Consider the following 20,442-nt stretch of genomic DNA (forward strand, 5'->3'; position numbering starts at 1 on the left):
CCGAATATGATAACCAAATTCTCAGTAAAAAGTTAAATGTAAAGTATGATGTTGTATAATTCCATAATCACATTAGTACAGTGAATTTTTTGTCCAGCTAATAAAGTTCGATCTACCCTGATATATACAGTATGTTTTGTTTTAAAAGCTAGTTATTGTAATTACAATTTTTCAAAGGTTAACTTGCCGGCCCCCGTGGCGGAGTAGTTAGCACATCGCACTACGACGCCAGTGGTCCCGGGTTTGTGTGTGTGTGTGTGAAGGGATGTGGGTAGAGGTGGGCCTTTGCTAATATTTCCCCGGGGGGGTTAAGATTTGATCCGGCACTGATTATGTATTGTGCCTTATTCATCAGTAATTCCAAATGGTATTTCGAATAGGGGAGAATAGTGTGGATATTTAAGCATGTAGAGGAGAGTGGTTCAAAATTGGGACAATAACATCTTTTGGCCCACAAAAAGCAAATTTATCAATGAAAAATGTTTCAAACCTATTCTTTCCGGAGTAGAACCGTAGATTATCAGGAAACAAAGTCGTGTGTGTAAAAAAAAAAACATTTGGGAAGGCAGCAAAAACATTTTTCTGGAAAATATGCAATATCTCCGTTTTGGACAACCAGTTAGGTAAAATGAGGTAGGTACTCATATGAAAAATATAAATTTGTAGTCTAATGCAAAAATTTTGTTACAAGAAGATTTTAGAAAGAACAAAGTCAAGTTAACCATGAAAAATACATTTAAGACAGGAAGTATTTATGTCATTTGTTTTAACTTCTACACTAACAATTAATCTCTTATACTCAATTTGGACATTTATTAAACAACATAATATTACAGATTTGTCTCGAATCAAAGCATAGGGCTAGTAGGTAAAACATATTTAAATATTTTCTGGTGGCGTTCAAAATGGGGACGTCCCGGTTTAGGAGACAGTGACGGACGCCATTCTCTTCTGTCTCTTCACACAGATGTAAGATAACCTATCAAGCAGTGTGTTAAAATCTAACTTAAAACTGAAAGAATCAATGCTGTATTTATCAACATTAAATGTTCAAATGTGGCATGATAAGGCCCAACACCGCATAATGACGTGTAACCGGCCAAGTGAATGCATCACTTGAATGTGAAGTCACGTGAAGTGATAGAACGACAGTGTTGCAGTATGCAGATATTAAACACCAGAACAAGAACAATGTCTAGATGAGGATGTGCACTACAGGCTGTGGAAAAGGATATGCGTTAGCCACTAACGCCGTCAAACGATTTGGCGGGAATTTTACGTCACACACCATGAAGAAGTAATAGGATCTGAGCTCATTATGTCCTTTGCGATAAGTCCACTCAGAATTAGTTCACTTCATCAAATGATTTACTAAATCTCATCAATTTACATTATCGAGTTCATTATTTGTGTTCTCTTTTGTTTAGGTTCAACATCTTCTCCGAAGAGAAAATTATGCTAATTTCTTTGTTTTCCTTGATCCTGTACATCCAGGGTCAAGGAAGTCAGTAATAAGGTGTATTATATACAGTGTACACCTATAGATTGAATTATATCTTCTCCAAATATGCTGTATTAAGAAACAAACTGCCGGAGAACTAAGTGAGGTGAGTGTACAATTTTATATTACTATTATAGTGGAACCACAAGCAAAGAAACCTGCGCAGACTCGCGACTACTGTGCACCGTACACTAGTGTGAAGGGGAGAGGGAGAGTGGAGCATGGTCTTTTATAGCCCGAGTTGAACGGAAGAGGAGGAAGGTGCGTGGGGACTTTTCGACGAAGGTTCTTTTCCATGTGGTCACTCTTATAAGTAAGGGGAACTGTGATTGGTCATTCATCAATTTTATCACTTCTTCATCATCTCAATTGTCTTAAATGGCCGAAAGAGCAAAGTAAATTTATCAAATATAAATATAAAAACGTACCGTTTAATAAATAACCAAAATAGAATGAAAAATTAACAGTTTGAATTTTTTTTGCTTTAGGGTAACTTCAGTGATTAACGCCACCAATTGGTCATTTCGTTCTAGAACTCATACATTTTTATTGTTAGGAACATGAAACTTACATGTATAGGAGAATGAACTTTCCTCTATTGTGTAATAATAAAATATTGATTGCACTGTTATAATGAAAGCAATAAAATACTAAATTCTGTGTTAATGCAAAATGGCGTTATTTCCAGACCTGTCGGGCAATAACGCCATGTTCATAATTACAAGTAAAACATTCACATTATCCTAATTACAAGTAAAACATTCACATTTTCTTTACTAAACTGTACTAGGAAAAATAATTACTGTAGTAAGTTATTAGAAAAAAAAAAGTCTTTTTTTGTCTTTTCGCGATACCCAGTCCCTCAAAGTTCTGCGAGGAACGTGCAGCACATGCTATCTTCTATCCCTTGTTTGATGGCCGCCATAGCTTGCCTCAAGTCATCCACTGACCATTTGGCCCGTATATTTCTACATTTCCTCGCCATCTGAAAGGAAATTATCCGAGAATAAATATCTGTACGCCTCGAAAGTAACTGAGCAAGGATAAACCTATTTTCGAAATCAACATTTCCTTAAATTTGAGTTTAAATTGAGTGGCGTTATACCCCGACACGATGATGGCGTTATTTCCCGAAACAACAGACTGTAGTTTAACCAACTGTTCTAAACTTACGATACCGACCATGAAAACCGTACACACATCATTCACTTACGTAATAAACGTATTGTGTACGTACAGCATTGTTAACATTTAAAATCTAATCCTACAATAGAAAAACACTCACCTTTGTCGGCGCGATGAAAATGTGGACCCTTTTTCCTCGAAACTCAACTCAAACGTCTACACTGTTCAAAGTGTTTCTCTTAAATGAAGGCTCGACAATGGCAACCGTTCTTATCAGCAATGCTACCAGGCACCATTGTTTATCGCACAACGGTGAGTCACACCTTAACTTTACATGCGTCCATGTTTTCAGAGTTGAAACTTTGAAATGGCGTTATTTCCCGCCTGGCGTTATTCACCGAAGTTACCCTATGTAAATATGTAGGGAAAAGCGAAAGAGAATTGTGCACCAATGGCAAAAGAAATGGTAGGCGAATTTTCCTCCAGTCTGTTTTCCCCAATCTGGTGATCACAAATTGAAAGAAGCAGAGGACAATATCTGCTCTCCATTACGTAAAACACAACAAGATGTAGAAAAAAAATGAAAATAGCGATGGACAGTTTGCCTACTATTATCTATCGATTCAAGAATAAAAATACATCTAAATTTAGAACCACAGTAAAGAGCTTGCTAATGTAACATTTGTTTCATAGAAGATTATTTGGGTCACATTTTCCTTTAAGGAACATTAACTTTAAAACTTTTTCTTATTATTACAAAATACACTACATTACTTATTAACTTTCTTAAAGTATAATTGTTTTTACTAATGAATAGATATAACTAGACTATAGGTTAATTTCCTTGTATTCAAAATTAGACATTAGTATTATTGACATATCCCATATCATAATGACATTTATACTTGTATAATCAAGTGAATGGAAATCAATGAATTAATCCTTGTAGTTGGCTGTACGCTTTTAATTTTGTTTTAAATTAATGTTTCATAATTCACTGAAGTATTTTTAAAAATGTATACTACTTTGTAAGACCATTACAGACACAGTAATATTTATTTCATAGAACGTGTAAGCCATATTAAAAAATACAATAGGCCACTTCTCCAACTGAATTCTACCTTATGGCCAAGTTACAAAGCAAAAATTAAACCATTAAGCTAAACTCCTACAGCTGATCAAATTCTATTTACGGCTTCACAGTGACGCAACTTAGCTTTGAACAAAACTTCGTCTATATTTTGTGCTTATAAAATACCGACACGAAAGTTGTCGTATTAATCATTTTTCACATCGATGAGAAGCCACACTTGGTTTCTACTGCAGAAATTAAAGACTACACATCGATAGGTGGAAAGAATGTGCCCTTGCATGTTAACCTGAGACTGCAGTGACGTGCCCAGGATTTTCGAACGGGGGGGGGGTTACGTATTCAGCAAATGACGTCCCTACTTTTCTCGATCCCGAGCAGTCGGGAAGTACCTTATGGTCATTTTAAAACGGTATTAATTCTTGACGTTTTCTACATTGCAAGTGTCTGGAACTTATCGCAAATTGTTAGTTTTCATTCCAGAAATTCAAAGACAATCACTTAAGGTGAAAATGACGCGTAGAATTTGAGATTTCCAGAGCCTCGGACTCTGGACTAGTCAAGAAATTGCGAATATTGCGAATATTGCGAATATTGCGTCCCGAGTGCCGGGATTTTAAAAAAATTCCGTTTCGATCAATAATATTCTGTCCCGTATAACAATAAATACCTATCCATATCAATTTGTCTGAAGCCACAAAATGTAAATGGCTGGAAATGCTCATTTGTGTAGCTATTCGATTTCGTGTGTTCAGTTTCTGGCCTGGTTTCCTATCTGCATAGTGCAAAACTAGCGTATAGATTTGGAATTTATTTCATGGATAAATTCACCTCTTACCGTCGTTTCGTCATCACGAGTAAACAACGGATTGGCCCAACCTATACTTCTAATAACCTTGAGGAATAGTAGTACCGTGTTGGGTCCCAGGTAACAGAATTAATCAGTGAGAAATGAACTTCCCTATTTGACCCGTCGTCCCCGGTTTAGACGACTCTCCCCTAGTTATTATGAAAGCATGTTGTTAATTTATATTTTTTTTACAGTTACATTATGTGTAATGTATTGAAGTGCAAATTAATGCAGACTGTGATTAGACAATATCATCGGAATATTCTAAGCTTGAAAGCACAGACCTCTAGATAGCAGATTGGAAACGTGGGACTTTTAACATGGCTGAACTTGAAGCTAACAATTTCAAAGCCGGGGCTGAGAGCAAACCTTTTTATTTCCACTTGTAACAACTATTGTGAAGATTGTGAGTCATTGCATCACATAAGAATGCATTTTTTAAGTTTACTATGAAGGATATAACTCTACGTATTCCACTCCACAATTTCTTCATAAATATGAGGAAAAGAACGAGCAATAATGTGCAGCTCCACCATATTTCTATCCCCCTGGCTATGCACGAGCGAAGATGCACGGCTTCAAACAAAACCGCATGGTTTCCAGTCTATATCTAGAGGTCTGTGCTTGAAAGTTATTAGTGAAGATCTTCCGCCTCTCTCAATGCAGAAAGCTAACAAGAGACGAGATAATTATGAAATAATACAAACGAACTATTGACCAACCTTGACCGACAGTCGACCCTGGATATAACAATAATATTAATATACGTGCATGTTACCGGAACGAATTTCCTACATAAGCCGTGACATTTATGAATCAAGTAGTTCTGTATAATTTAAGTAAGGTATTCTCACGATGTGTATTTAATTAGGGAAAGCCATAAAGTAAGCCTCCACATGCAACGTCTGCGCTGCAGAGAATCTTTTAGTCACTTCCTCTTTATATTTTTGTAGCGGAAGAAAGACAGGCAGATAGACGACTTGAAACAAAGATTAAGGTAGGTAGGTATATTATAATACTACCATTAACATTTTGCTTGTTTCTTTTGGTTTTTAAAGACATTATTACCGGAATCATATTTTTATAACATTTTGTATTTCCCCCCATGTTACTATCACTGTCGATGGCAACATTCAATATCAGTTTAGGTTTTAAACTTATTATAGCTATACGTAAACATACCTATTTTAGAATGGAACCACTTTTTTATATGCATATCGTTAGATATGTCCTCAGAGAAAAATTGGATTTGTGTTTTCGTTACTTTACGTCTCTTGTCTGACACTTTGAAACTAATCGCGAATATGAGGATCAGTGATGGTTAGATGACTTCATTCACAAAGAGCGCAGATATCCAAGCTGGGATTTGAACCCGGGAACTTACGTTGTGAGATTCAGAGTAGAATAAGCAACGAACCTGCTCCTCTTAGAAGATAGAATTAAATATTTTAAAAATGGTTTGAATGTTGTTACAATTACATTTTATAATGGATAAATTCTGTGGTCATAATAAGGAAACTTAGAAATATAAACTAGGGGAGAGATGTGTGATAACTGGAACTTGAAACAATTGACATATTAATATGGAACCAAATATTAACTAACTAAAGAGCATCACAACACAAAACTAGTGTTTTACAACAATTATTTTCCAGGATACGTTTGAAGATAGTATTGGCTTGTACACCCAACGGCAAAAGAAACAGTACGGGAATTGTCCCCCACCTTTTTCATTCGGTCTGAATTACACCACAATGTGTTGACAATGAATTGAAATAATGACGTCAATTAGCAGAGAACATTACCTGCTTCGAACCAACATAGTTTCATCTTAAAACAACACAGGATGTAGAATAAAAACGTAATTAAAATAGTGGTGGACAATTTGCCTACCATTATCTTTGCCGTTGACTGTACATCTATCTAAATTCAGAACAAGTTAAGAATTTACCTTCAGATCAGACATAAAAGTTCATAGATTTTTGCCTGCTTGAATACTGACGGTCTGGAGGCGATATAAACTTTCTCCAAACACAGGTTAGAACAGATAAGGGAATAGGGGCCAATGGTATAATGCCCAATTATAATTTTTGCGTGCGGCTGCTTGGGTGTAGTGGAAATTCACCCAAAGGAGGACATTACGAAATGAAGCAAGCATGTTCGAAACCTTACCGTAACTATTGTGAAGTTTCTTACAATTCATCTTGCATTGAACTATCTTTAAACAACTGTACATTTTATTTTAACCTACAAAAACAAAGATTCTCCACCGGGTGGTAGATATGAAGTACAATCGCTTCTGGTAAACGTGGGCCTAAACTTGATGAGAGTTCACATTTCCAAGAAGGTATCAGGGGAAGTGTCATTGGCAGTCGTTTCTATTTATTGCAGGTGTCGAATAGAAGACGTTTCCAAAATGCTGTCGGTATGGACAGTTTTGCTAGTTATTCTGATCATATACTGTTACCGAGACACAAGACTTCCTAAAGACTTTTCACCGAGTGAGTTAACAAAATATAAACTTGAACATTGCATCAAGGGAATAAATTCAAATCTTCTGTAAGTCTTTCTTTAATTATTGTTCTTCATATTTCCTTCCCTATTCTTCTATTCCATTGTTTTCCCTGAACAATTCATTCTTTATTTCCACTAGTTTCATCTCTCTCTTTCTGCGCAAATCTACTTTACTTCCTCATCCCTTTCTCCATGTTTGCATGTTTCATTCGCTCTCTCTCTTTATCTAACACACACACACACGTAGGCACGCACACATACACACACATCCTTCTCATTTTCATTCATTTCTTCCTTTATCTTCGCATTTGTTATAATATTTAATTCATCTGTGCCTTCCAATTTAAGTATTTAAATTCTAATATTCTATACATTAATTCAATCTACTCCCTCTCTGTCTCAAATGTTCATTTTCACGTTTAATTTCTTCATATTTTATCTTAAATTTCATTCATTTCTCTTTCTATCTCCACTTTTCTTTCGCATATTTTATTCATTTTTCTCTTTCTTTTCCACTTACCTTTTATTCATTTCTCTCCATCATTCTTTCACACCCTTTATCCTTCACTTTTTTCTCACTTTCTTCTCTCTCTCTCCTGACCTTGCACTCATTCTTCTCTCTCTTCCCTCACCTTGCACTCATTGTTATCTCTCTTTCCTGACCTTGCACTCATTCTTTTCTCTTTCCTGACCTTGCACTCATTCTTCTCTCTCCTCCCTGACCTTGCACTCATTCTTCTCTCTCTTCCCTGACCTTGCACTCATTCTTCTCTCTTCCCTGACCTTGCACTCATTCTTCTGTCTCTTCCCTGAACTTGCACTCATTCTTCTCTCTCTTCCCTGACCTTGGTCTCATTAGCTCTAAATATATATCTCCCCATATTATTTGTTCATCACGCAACCGCTATATCTCCAACAGGTCCAAGGGTCTTGCCTCTCATTGGAAATGCCCACCACTTCCTATACCACTGGTTGCATTTTCGTTCCTGGCGGCTTGACATTTCCCACCAGTCAGAAGAGTACGGTCCCTGGTAACACTCAAGTTCGGAAGATTTCTTCAAGTGTTCGCTTGCGGGGGGGAGGCCGTGAAGGAAGTGTTCACCAACAAAGCCACAGAGGGACGTCCTTCGATGCCCATCTTTCTACTAGGGTACAAGGGTGAAGGAGTTAAGGTTTATGTTGTAGGGTACGTATGCAAAATATTGTACGTATGGTACAGTGAAATATTTTCGATCCCTTCAGAAAGAAAATGAATGTAGCTGCATGGAAATTTATAGCAGTATCCTACTTTGTATGGCAAATTCTTTAATCAAATATTATTACTGCTCCTTTGGGCAGAAGAATGGAATTTTGGGTTAGACCAATTGTAGTTTCGTCACGTCGGTACAGTTCTTATCACTCTGCGACACAATTTCGATCAATATTGAGTAAAAAAATTGTGCTCTTACTTTATTAATTACATGTATGGAGGCTATGTAACTATCTACCTATAAATTTCAGCGGACTCGAATAGGAATCGACTTGATTTGATTTGCCAAGTATAGGGTATCAGAAAAGTAACGCAACCGAGATTTTGGATAATCGCGAAAAAACAGATCTAGAGAGTCGCTTGCAATAATTTTCGATGTGCATCGATTATCTCCATGGGCATTTATCGATATGAAAAAAAGATCGATAAATTCTTACGCATTTTATGCATTACAAAGGATTTATGTGGTTAATTATGTCACATTCCCAAAATATGTTATATTTTTTATTTACGAGGTGTACTGGCACCATTCGTCGTGTCACAGAGTTGTAATAATCAATGTCCAGGTGAAAGAAAAATAGTTGAAATTTATCGTACATAAGTTAGGTAGGTTAGGTAAGTTACTATTTGTGTACAATAACTTTCTGTCTACGCTAGGCCACTTTTTAGTGTATGTGATAATCATTGCATGGACAACCGACCGCCCCCAATATAGTCAAGTATATTGGGATGCATAAAAATTACGATGTAAATTACTAAACTTCATTCGTCTTTCTCTTTGGTTCTAAGGGATTGAACTGCTTCAATTCATGAGCCTCGCGTGATTGGCACTGCCTTTGGTAATATGTATACGCTATTTCATTTACTTTGCAAGTATCGCTTAGGCTTACTTGTGTGTGCAATTACATGATTTCACTTCTCCCTTTCAGCTCTAATCTTCACAAACGGGGAACTGTGGAACCGGAACAGGACACTGTCCATGAAGGTGTTGAAGGAGTTCGGTTTCGGAAAGATGAGTATGGAGCCTTTGATTTAGGAGGAAGTCCTTTGCTTCATATCCTCGTTGTAGAGCAAAAGTTTAACCTCGGGACCTTCAGGTTTCTTCATGCATCGCGTCTTCTACGCACCGATCATCAACGGCTTGTGGATGATGATGGTTGGAGCAAGATTTAAATACGACGACAACTTTATCATGTCTTGCATTGAAATGTTGGAGAAGTTCCAAGATGCACTGACAAGATCCGGTTTATTACTCCATTTATTCCCTGCTGTTGGACATATTGCACCAGACATTACAGGATACAGAACGCTGATGGTTGGCTCTCTGTTCCTGTGGTCTTATCTCAAGGTAAATTATCCCTAAAACTTTGCATTACCTTCATAATCATAATAATAGTCCTAAGATGTGAATAATATTTAAATTAATGATGCATTAGAGTAACGTCTCCTTTTGAGTGTTTAAATTCCTTTATATTCCAAATTTGAACTTTAATCTATTGTACGTACTGAAAGGTTAGAAATTTATAAATCACAAGTACTTCATATTTTCATGCCATGAGCTAAATTTAATTTACTGGTGTTTAGTTACTTTAAAATTTTTGTTTACAGATAAAATTGTGCAACTACATACAATTGAATGACGAATGAAAACTTCAAATAGAGAAGTATATATTTCACATATATTTCCAGGGAATGGTAGATAAACACAAGAATTCATATGAGAAGGGAAAATATGAGATTTCGTTGACGGATTATTAAGAGAAATAGAAGAAAACGAAAGCCTTAAATTAAAAGGTAGGTTGACTTTGCAGATATCAGAGAATAACTAAATCGTTACATTCTCCTCCATCCATATTCCCCTTAAATTTACTAGTGAGAGCTTGGAATATAAATGCAATACGTTGAGGAGAGAAATTGTGATATTACCAACAAATAAACACGTAGTACATACTAGAAATAAAAATATGATGAGTGTGATAGATTTACCATTCGTAGTCATAACGATTGAAAAGTGCAAAAATAACCCTAAACTTTTTTCAGTTTTCTTAAGTTTAAATTTATACGCCAATAAAATATTTTTGTAAATGCTTGTTACGATTAAGAAATTTTGGTAAATTTTCGTGATTTTCTATTTTATTTTTGGACAGCCCTCGTATACGTTTAGGAGTTCTAATCTTTTTGAATGTATATTTCGTTCCTTGTTAAAATTGTAACGCAGTTTCTGCCAAGCGAAAAAGAACGCAAAGCAAGTTGAAGCTTGCATTCTTTTCTTTCTTATCAACAATGCGTTCTTTTTCAGTCGGCGCTGCGCGGTTTTGTCAGTAAATTTTGTTGCATTGTGTTTCTTGCTAGGCCTTTTTGGAAGGGGTAATTGTTGAAGGCTAAAAATAACTTTCCATATGTCCAAATCTTTTGTTCAGGGAAAAGAATTGCGTAATTCGGCGGCTATAAATACCAGCCGTTTAGCTGGCAAAATAATCAGTATTCCAGAATCTTTAGGTGATTAAATCGGTTTTCGAGGTCCAGGGCTGGGAGAATACGGGCTTTGTGTGGGGAGTGGCTGGTCAGCTCTTCCTTCCACAATGTCCGTGGTTTTCCGTAAGCCATCTTTCAGGATTAGTGCTGGTTAGCATGATCCTTAAAGGGGATTTAGCGGGCATATAAATAATTTGATTCATATATAAATATCTAATCTTAATAATTTAAAATTTGGTATCGTTCATAAATCGTAAATTCTGTTGGAGTCAGCACTGGTCAATGTGGCTCCGATGTAAATTCAAGATAAATAAATTAGGCTCATCAAAGATATACAACCTTCTCCTCAAGTTAATTTTTATTCTAAATCATTCTGAACTCTCCTGGTCAGGAGGTTCATTTAAATTAAAAGTTTATTTCTTTATTTACTTTAATCCGAGAGCATATCTCTGGTCAGAGGGTGCCTTTTAAATCTCATAGCTTATATAGTTTACATGTCTGTTTTAAAGTCTTGAGTATCCGGAACGTTGAGGAAAGTTTATGGTTTCTCTTATTTAGGTTTATTTTAGATGTAATTTTGAAACAGCTATAATAGGTGACCGGTCGAATATAAGTTTTTCTAGAATTAATTTATGTAAAAGTCTATTGTTTTGCTTTTGTAATGTGAGTAGCCAACGGTGTTGAAAAGGGTAGACATAGATTCCCCTATTATGTTAAGGAATTCCACGTGGACATTTGTAATTTGTGTCCGAGATATGGCGTTGATAATGGGTAGAGAAAGGCTCCCCATATATTTTATTATGAATGTTTTTGGAGGTTGACCCTGAAGATGATAGTTTACATCATAAGTTCTATAGAACATAACGTAGATGGGAAAATATGACAAAAGCATGAATAGGAATTTACGGATAGATGTTATGCAAATTTTTCTTTTGTCTTGATTACAAGTAATATTGTAGACCATTTCTGAATAATTTGTCACCCGTTTATTGAAACCAAGTTGTGTTAGAATGGGATTTGGACATGTAATATAAAAGAGTGCATTCTCTTTTATGTTTACTCAATAGAAAGTTTTGACTAAAATGGAAGTCGTTATGATCTAAATTTTATTTTGGCATTGTTGTAGTTTTTCTTTTGATCAGAAGTTTGTATATTTTTCTTTTAATTTAACTATGTTGGGAATTATGAATACGTTGATTAAGGTTTAAACGGAGAACCTTCTCTCATGTCAATTTTTGGAATGTTTATTGGAAATTTGAGAACTATATAAATTCTGTAATCGTTAATGGGTATTTCCTTCAGAGTCAATTTGGTTTATAACTACAAATTAACTGGCCTCCTTTTGGTTTGATGAGGTGTCCCGCCGTCACTGGTTAGTGGGGCGGAAGCTTTATCGATTCACAAGATGTCAGTTTCAATTATGCTGATTTCGCTCGCGACTTGCATGCGTATCCTCACTGGTCAGTGGGATGGTTACCTTACTGTAGAGTTAAAGTTCTTATTAAGAAAGCATATTTTTTTTATTATTATTATTATTCAAAAGCAGACCCTTACCCAAACTCTGAGATGCGGACTGCATGACCCGCAGGTACTGAGCATAGTCATAGCATGCATATATATGTGTGTGTGTATATATATATATATATATATATATATATATATATATATATAATAACAGAAAGAGAAATGGTAGGCAGCGACGCCCGGTCTTGGTCTTTCGAGGGGACCGAGTCGGTGTGTCGTGTGCCTGGCGACGGGCTGAAGGCCTGCTACGTAGAATGCTACGTATATTTATTAAAATATTTTATCACCGTTTCGGAAAAAGAAATTATGTGATATAATAATAATTTCTCGAGAAAATTCATAAACAATATGGAATGATTAATACTGGTATTGATTCGAAAATTTCAGGAATATTAACAAAAGAATATCAAATAAGTTAGGAAGCATGTTAGCTATGAGCTCTAATTATGGGTTGATAAAAGCTCAATAATCTAAATTATTATCAAAGTAAATTCATTCATCAGAAAAACGAATTGGAATTATGAAACAATATATAAATAAATGGCAAATAACAATTTGTTTGTGACAGCATTAAATTTATGTCTAAGAGTTGATCACAAATTAACTCAAAACAGGTGACTTGAGGTAAAGAACGGTTAAAAGTTAATAGGTTAATCGGAACTGGACTTACATTTAATGGTGGGATCCGAACCACTCTGCAATGTGCGTCCACGGAGAAACGAACCCAGCACTTCTTGATTAGAAGACGACCACACAATAAGGAAGACCCAACAACAATCAGTTAATTCTGTAGAATTTATAGAGCTGACGTCACTCCCACCTTAAGAAACTGAATTCAGAAACAGGTTCCTAGAGATTATCGACATAGAGAGTTGTAGAGAACTTTTCAATGTTTCTATGGTAAAATGCTACTCTAATATTATTTTTTCCTGCGAACACAGTAACACCATCGTTAACCAGAGATAACATCTTCATTCAACTCGGTTTACAAAGAGTCATCTGTAAAACCTGTACCTCGAGAAATGACGCTCTAAGACCGTTCATTTCATTTGCTAAGCAACTGCCATGAAAAATTTATCATGACTCTATTTTTTAATAATATCTATAATATAGTAACTGCATATAATGCCATTTTATTGATTGTTATATACACAATTGCAATATATAATAATTATCAATCTTTATGCAAGTTAAATACGTATTCAGATTAAAATTTGAATATTTTTATTGTGTGTACAATAGGTAACATGTATAATATGTAACAAGTATAGGTGTGTTTCAGTTTATAATATTCCAACCGGTGAGGACTTGAATGCACATTCAATCACGAAAGAAAAAGTTGCGTCTACATTTTTACAAGCTAACATGCTGACTGTTAAATTTTAAGGGTAGAATATTTTAAGTTCTACGGAACCTTCAAAGAGTATGAAGTCTGTTCAATTTAATTTGGTATATCATATGTCAAAACTTTGATGTACTTGAATTGGAAAAATTTTAAATTGAAAATAATTGTTGTTTTCACAGATGAAAACATTATCGACATATGCATGGACATATTCTTCAGTGGACTTGACACTGGAAGTAATGTTTTGAATTTTGCGTTCCTGTACGTGATTCTGCAACCTGAAGTACAGGATAAAGTCCAGCAGGAACTTGACAATGTGATTGGCAGAGACTCGCTTACTTCCTTCCAAGATGCCAAAAGGTATCATATTATTCCGATTTCTAATGTAATTGTTCGGACAAGAGCTGTAGTATTAGTCATGTATATTTTATATAAGCATACATATATGTGTGTCGGGTGCGGGTTGTGTGCGTATAACGCGTGGTGTTTAAGCATCAATATCTATTCCATGTAAACAACATTAGATAAAGATGATTAGAAAAATATTAAATTTTAATAAGTATGTTTTAATTTTTTGAATTTTTGTTACTTTATAAAGTGAGACATTTCTGGCCTTTTGTACAAAGATATATATTTAACTGGCATAATGAATGATACTTAAAATATATATATACATTTCAGAATTGATTTAAATAGTGTATATTTGTAAAAAGCGGTTAACATGTTTTGGGAATATTCGTAGATTAGGTTAATAAACGAAACATAGTACAATGGATTCTTATAGTTGAATTGTTAACTTTCTTCTAAAAATTCCTAAATTTATTCAAACTTTCGAATTTATTCTAGCAATATTTAGTATCGCAATTTCTTATCTATTACGCAGCGTTTCTGTGCCACTTTTTAAAACATGAATTTATCTTAATATTATTATTGTTTTCAGGTTACCATATACTTCAAAACTATTCTCGAGATTCAGAGAGTCGTCAATGTCCTTCACTTGATGCCGCGACTTGCCGTGGAAGACTTCGAAATAATGGAATATAAAATTCGAAAGGTGAATATTCTGAGATTTATTTTTATATTCCAACTGCATTCCACATGTATATTACACACAAACCAACACTCGCCGCGCTCCTAATTTTTAAACAAATATAATACGTATCTTAATTTGAAAACCAGTTTTGTTGAAACTAATTTTAGCTATAATTAACTTCATTCATTGAGGTTTACTCTTACTTCTACCTTGCTACATATCCATTCCAGGATTATCGACACATTTCCGTAAATGAAATATTACATCCATTACAATCGAATGCAGAAAGCATTGTGAAATATTTCACGTGTTTCACAATTCCCATTACTAGGCAGGTTGTCATCCTCACTTCTGTGTTTGCTCAAAATGATACTGTTCGTTTAAGAGATGATACAAAGGATTGCGAGACTGACGAGCTCAAGGTAGTCATTAACTAGCACCAAATCAGAACATGGCACATTTATTTGGACATTTGACTTATTCCTTATACCATACTTAATGATACAACGGAGCAAAAAACAAATGAATGATGGACTTCGCTCTATTTTTAACTTACTCACATTACTATTTATTCCCTTCACACCATACACAGAAAATGGATTCCCCTACACGTGAGGCACTTGGTAAATCGCAGTGTTTATAAAGACACTACTTACGAGATTAAGACAGCTGATTCAAATTTTTGTGTCAATTACATGAAGAATCCTAGAGAACAGCTAGCTCTAACGGAAATTCCGGAAACATTGCCATGATAAAGGTATCCAAAGCAGTTCCCTTATTTTTGTACTGTTCGTCTCCTATAGTGTTCCTCTCAGATGAGTCTCATTCTCATTGGTATTCGTAGAAGGTGTGCCTACAGCTATGATTCATAATCGGCAACAAGCAATGTGTGTGGTGAATATGCTGCAGTGGCTCTGTCCGAAAAGTTCAAAGAACAGACTTGAAGTATGGTCTTGACGGAAGTGACGTCACCTACTGTAGTACAGTTCGAAAGCGCGAAGAACAGAAGTACGCAAGTGCACAGCTCGAAGCACAGATGGTTGCTGACTAGGTCACGTGATTTGCGCACTTGTTGTTCATTTGTTTAAAATCACGGAGGTAGAAAGCCAGCAACACAGGTAAAATATACGTTATGGGCCAGCAAGTTGTTGGTTAAAGTTCTTCTAATGTGTGGAAATGTATGTGTACGAACATTTGAAAATGCTATGCGATTTCTATGGTGAAAACAAGTGATTAAAATGCGGAGAAATCAACGAGTACTCAGTTTAATCTACTGATCGTATTTGACGCTGCAGTCGAAGTTCAATTCTAAAGACTTTCACTTTCAGTCCACGACTTGAAGACCGTACTCCAAGACCATACTCGGAGAATGCTCGCTTCAAGTACGGTATCACACCTTTCGGACACGGCCAGTGTTCCGCTGTGTGTAAGTTTCACAGCCAAGAAAGGAACCAGCCCTGGACCTCGTCGCTTATCTGGAACCCCTGACATGATTCAGCAGGTGTCTGACATAGAAATAAACGACAGGCACGTCACTGCGAACACCTTCTTTCCACAGGAACCACGTGGTCCGCCTTTGACCTTCCATGATGATATTGTACACCTTCACTTGACAGCAGCTTACTTGTCCCAGACCAGCCTCACTTCCTTTATCGGTTGCGGCATATAGGCACAGTAACAATCAATTCTGATATATATATATTTTACTGTTATCATCAGGGGGTTTTCTTCTGATATACTGCTATAAGGATTTTGTTATTTTGAGAAAAAAAGAAAGAAAATTGTATATCATGGTAAAAGTTCTGTAAAAATGTTAATATATGAACAGCTTCTGTGTCTTCTTGTATAAATGTAAACAAATTCACTGTATAAAAGGGGAAAGTTCTGTAAACTCGGGGAAAACTCTCCTGGTTGCCGAAAGACTGGTCATTCAGGGGATCTCTGGGAAATATATTAGCCCCGTCTCTTCTGGGCAGATTTGGTGTAAGCCAAGGTGAGTGTTTCATAACCAGAATCCGAAAGGTGGAGACATCACCAAAGGAAAACGGTTTTAAATTGCCGTATGACTAATAGGTTTCGTACTACAAGTTATATCGGGTGAAAAGTCTATTTTCAAGTGTATGTATGTTGCCGAAAGCTTCAATAAAGCTATAAATGAAATATATGAACCTTTTATTCCAAGTAAGTCTAGGTAAAAACAACAAATCTTACACGACAGACCACGCAAGGGCTTGGTCCTACAAACGCATTGATGCCCTTTGAGAAGTCCGATAAGCGGTTATCCACGGACTAACTAAAGCTCTAAAGGCAGAAGGTGCATGTCAATGTTCTGGGAATGTTTGCAGAAAAACAAGAAACGGATGAAATGTCTGAAAAGTCACAATAACTTGTGAACCTTGGAATATTTCGGTCCTAAATTTCTACTGCACTATGGAAAAATGTTTCCAGAACCTGTCTCCATTTACAGACTACCGACTTTTGCTTCGAATTTATGTTTGTTTCCTCTCACTAAGAGAGCTGGCTGTAGATATTGGAAATTCAATTTATCTTTTTAACACTGAACAAGTCATGCCAACATGAAAGTTCTGCATGTTGACCGTACTTAGACAGGTAGTATCTACACACACAGACACACATGCAAGCATGTGTGCACACTTTGTGAAAATTATAAATATCTTCATATTGGACTCAGTTGTGATGCATTATATGTATTGAAAGAAATCTACCTCTACTTCCAGGACGTTATTGTTTGGGGCAACATTTATAGTGTCAGTATGGACAAGGAATACAGGAAAGAACCTGAAAATTTCCGACCCGAACGATTTCTTCAAAATGGCAAACTGATAAAAGACGACTGGTTGCTATTATTTGGCGCTGGTATGTGAAAAATTAATTTAAACAATCAATTCTTGAAAAAGTATCACCAAAGATTCAGAAATCAATTATAACTTCCTTCTTTTTAAGTGTTGTAAATATTAATGTATCAATATTGAAAATTGATAATATTGTTAGATACATTCAAGTCTATTCTCTGTCAATTTGTGCCCAGCCTTCCTCCTAGAACCAAAGTGGATAGGGCTACTTCCATATCAAATTTTCGGATTTGTACTGCCTACAGAAGACCCCTGACATGCCAATAAATTTGTAGAAATTTTAGTTTCGTGTCTAATTAACTTTATAAATGTCGAAGTTTCAAAACTCATGTTATGTAACTAATATAATTTAAATAGTGCTTTAGTAGAATACGTATACACTGCTGCTAAATTTTATAATACAGGATTCTTAGACATAAAAGCAACCCATTTCATTCTCATTCATTAAGCATAGCTTTCCTCATGTGTGTTTTTCACGCATTTTTATTTGTTGTAATGGATAGTATCGGAGTGACATTCTTGTTACTTGAACAATCGGTCAATGGCTCGTTGATCATCCATAGCATCATAATAACCACAATGTCAGCTGTGTGAAGCCACTCCGTTAAATTGTACAAAACAAGATGCTATATTCACTAAGAAAAATTTGATCACAGTATTGACTAGTGAAGTGTTTATAACTAGGGAAAAAATTTTAAGGTGCAAAATTATGGTCGGGAATGGGTAAAAAAGGTTCTGAAAATGTTTTCAAAAACGTACAAAATAAGGTACTGATAAAATGCCTTTATTCAATGCTCTCTTTTTGTTTTTGTATATAATGCGCGCGGACCGCGTAGAGAACTGTGGTTCTGCCGAATAGATATTGTTGAAGATTGTGTTTTCTCTCGCGGGTTTTGCTAATTTTCTTGCGATCTACCAGGGTTGCAATCATATTATATTATTTTATAGCTCTTGTTCTTCTCTACAAAATGAGACTATGAGACTTTATATAGCTGCTCAAGAAGAGTGAAAATCATTTATTGTTCTGTCAATTTTTTTTGAACAAAACATGAAAGAAAAGGAAGGAAAAAGGTGCTGAAGCATCAAGGAGGATAAATGTGCTAATCTCACGAAAAGGTGCAAAAATGTGCCACAAAGTGTGTTCATTTTGCTTGATTTCATGTCCTAAAATACATATCTCAAACGATCGGTATGAAAACAGATATATTTTTGGAATGGTGCTGCACCTTAAAATCCCTTCCCTACTTATAACTTTTTACGTGGTTTTCATCGAAAGGGTAAGGGCATAAGGGATGTCCTTTTCGAAAAAGGCACCCCGGTAACTGCGATGTTGAAGACGAACGAGACTGGCATCTGGACCTACAACCAGTATAATGATATGTAGAGCTGTGTTGTCCTGTGTTTTGTCCACACATGTGCTGAGTGCTCCTCTACAGCCTCAGCTTTAATCATGCAAGGACATTTTATTCCTCAAAGACAGATGTTGATTTTAGCTACGGTAAGGAGCTGGGCTCCGTATAATGTGAATAAGGTGCTGACGCGCCCACAATTTTCATTTCAACCAAACAATAATCAAAAGAATATACTTATTCCATGGTATACTCATAAGGGTATACAGTTCCATTAATCTGGCCATCTATGGACCCAGCTGTACGAAATACTTATTTATTTTTTGTTAAATTTTAATCAATTTATCTGATTTGAAAGGAGAAAATTATTCCAAAGAAGTTAGTTTCAAAGTTAATATGTTTGTGTTTCTTCCAGGTCGAAGACGCTGCTTGGGAGAATCCCTAGGGAAGATGAGAGTTTTCCTCTACTTCAGCACACTCCTTCAGGAACGCAACCCCCGAATCACCCCCTCTACTGAAGCTCTCGACAGGGTGACCATCAAGGAAAGGAAATAAAGTTATTCCATTTTTCATGCGATTAAAGTTATCGTCAACTGTTTATGTTGTAGGAATAGATGTGAAATTATATTGATTTGGGTTTTGAATCATTAAACTTATATAGCTTATTCTTGCCTGTCTTTTGCGCTCAAAGAAAGTTTATGCTTTCCTAATATAAACCTGATGCTGAGTTTCCATATCTTTGATTCTCTTATCTAAGTCATGCTTCAACCCTTCGTCTGCAGAAACTAATTGGGCCGTGAGTGATTTCTTATGTGCAGAAAATTCATCACAGGTACTACATGATTCGCTTCTTGGGTAACCAAAAGCAATGTTAAACTTGGTATTAAAGATGGTACGGTATGTTTCATATGACACCATGTTGTGAATATTCTTTTCTGCGTATATATTAAACATTTTAGAAATGATTAGCTCTTCTGGTAAATATATCTTCTCTGTTCTCTGTCTACTGTAATGGTTTTCACGGCCTTTAAATGATGATTTGTGATCCATAACAAGCTTTTCAGTTTCTGAGGACAATCAATTGTGCCTATTACTATGCTTGCCTCGCACGTCGTTACCTATATCTTTTTTACATTTTATGGCTCTTTGGATATTTTCAAGTCTTTTTTTTTTTAAATGCCGTGGAATGAGCGAAAAGCTTTTTGACATACTTGTATTTCTTATACACTTGCATTAGTCTCGAATGGAAGTCTTACCTTGTACATAAAACTTTTATCTCGTAGTTTTGTATCTTCTTCATCTTTTCTTGGTCTCCTTTGTTTGATATCACTTGATGTAATTTAACCACTCAAATGCAAACTTTGTTTCTCCAAAAACTGCAAATTATTAGTCACTGATAAGTTTATTTCTATGTTTCACATCAACAATGTTGAAACACTGCAGTTTACAATTACAGAAATCTCCGATCTCGTCGTCCGGGCCCTAAGTTTCTTGTTAGCGTCCTTTATCCTCCA

General features: G+C 35.7%; 1 pseudogene; it reads left to right on the plus strand.

Annotated features, from left to right (window-relative positions):
• Positions 1–5,870: 5,870 nt before the first annotated feature.
• On the plus strand, positions 5,871–19,483 carry LOC145991767 (methyl farnesoate epoxidase-like; annotated as a pseudogene).
• The last annotated feature ends 959 nt before the right edge of the window (positions 19,484–20,442 follow it).

This window comes from Lepisma saccharinum, chromosome 8 (assembly GCF_977018435.1).
Source record: "Lepisma saccharinum chromosome 8, izLepSacc3.1, whole genome shotgun sequence".
In the NCBI taxonomy this organism is placed as follows: Eukaryota; Metazoa; Arthropoda; class Insecta; order Zygentoma; family Lepismatidae; genus Lepisma; species Lepisma saccharinum.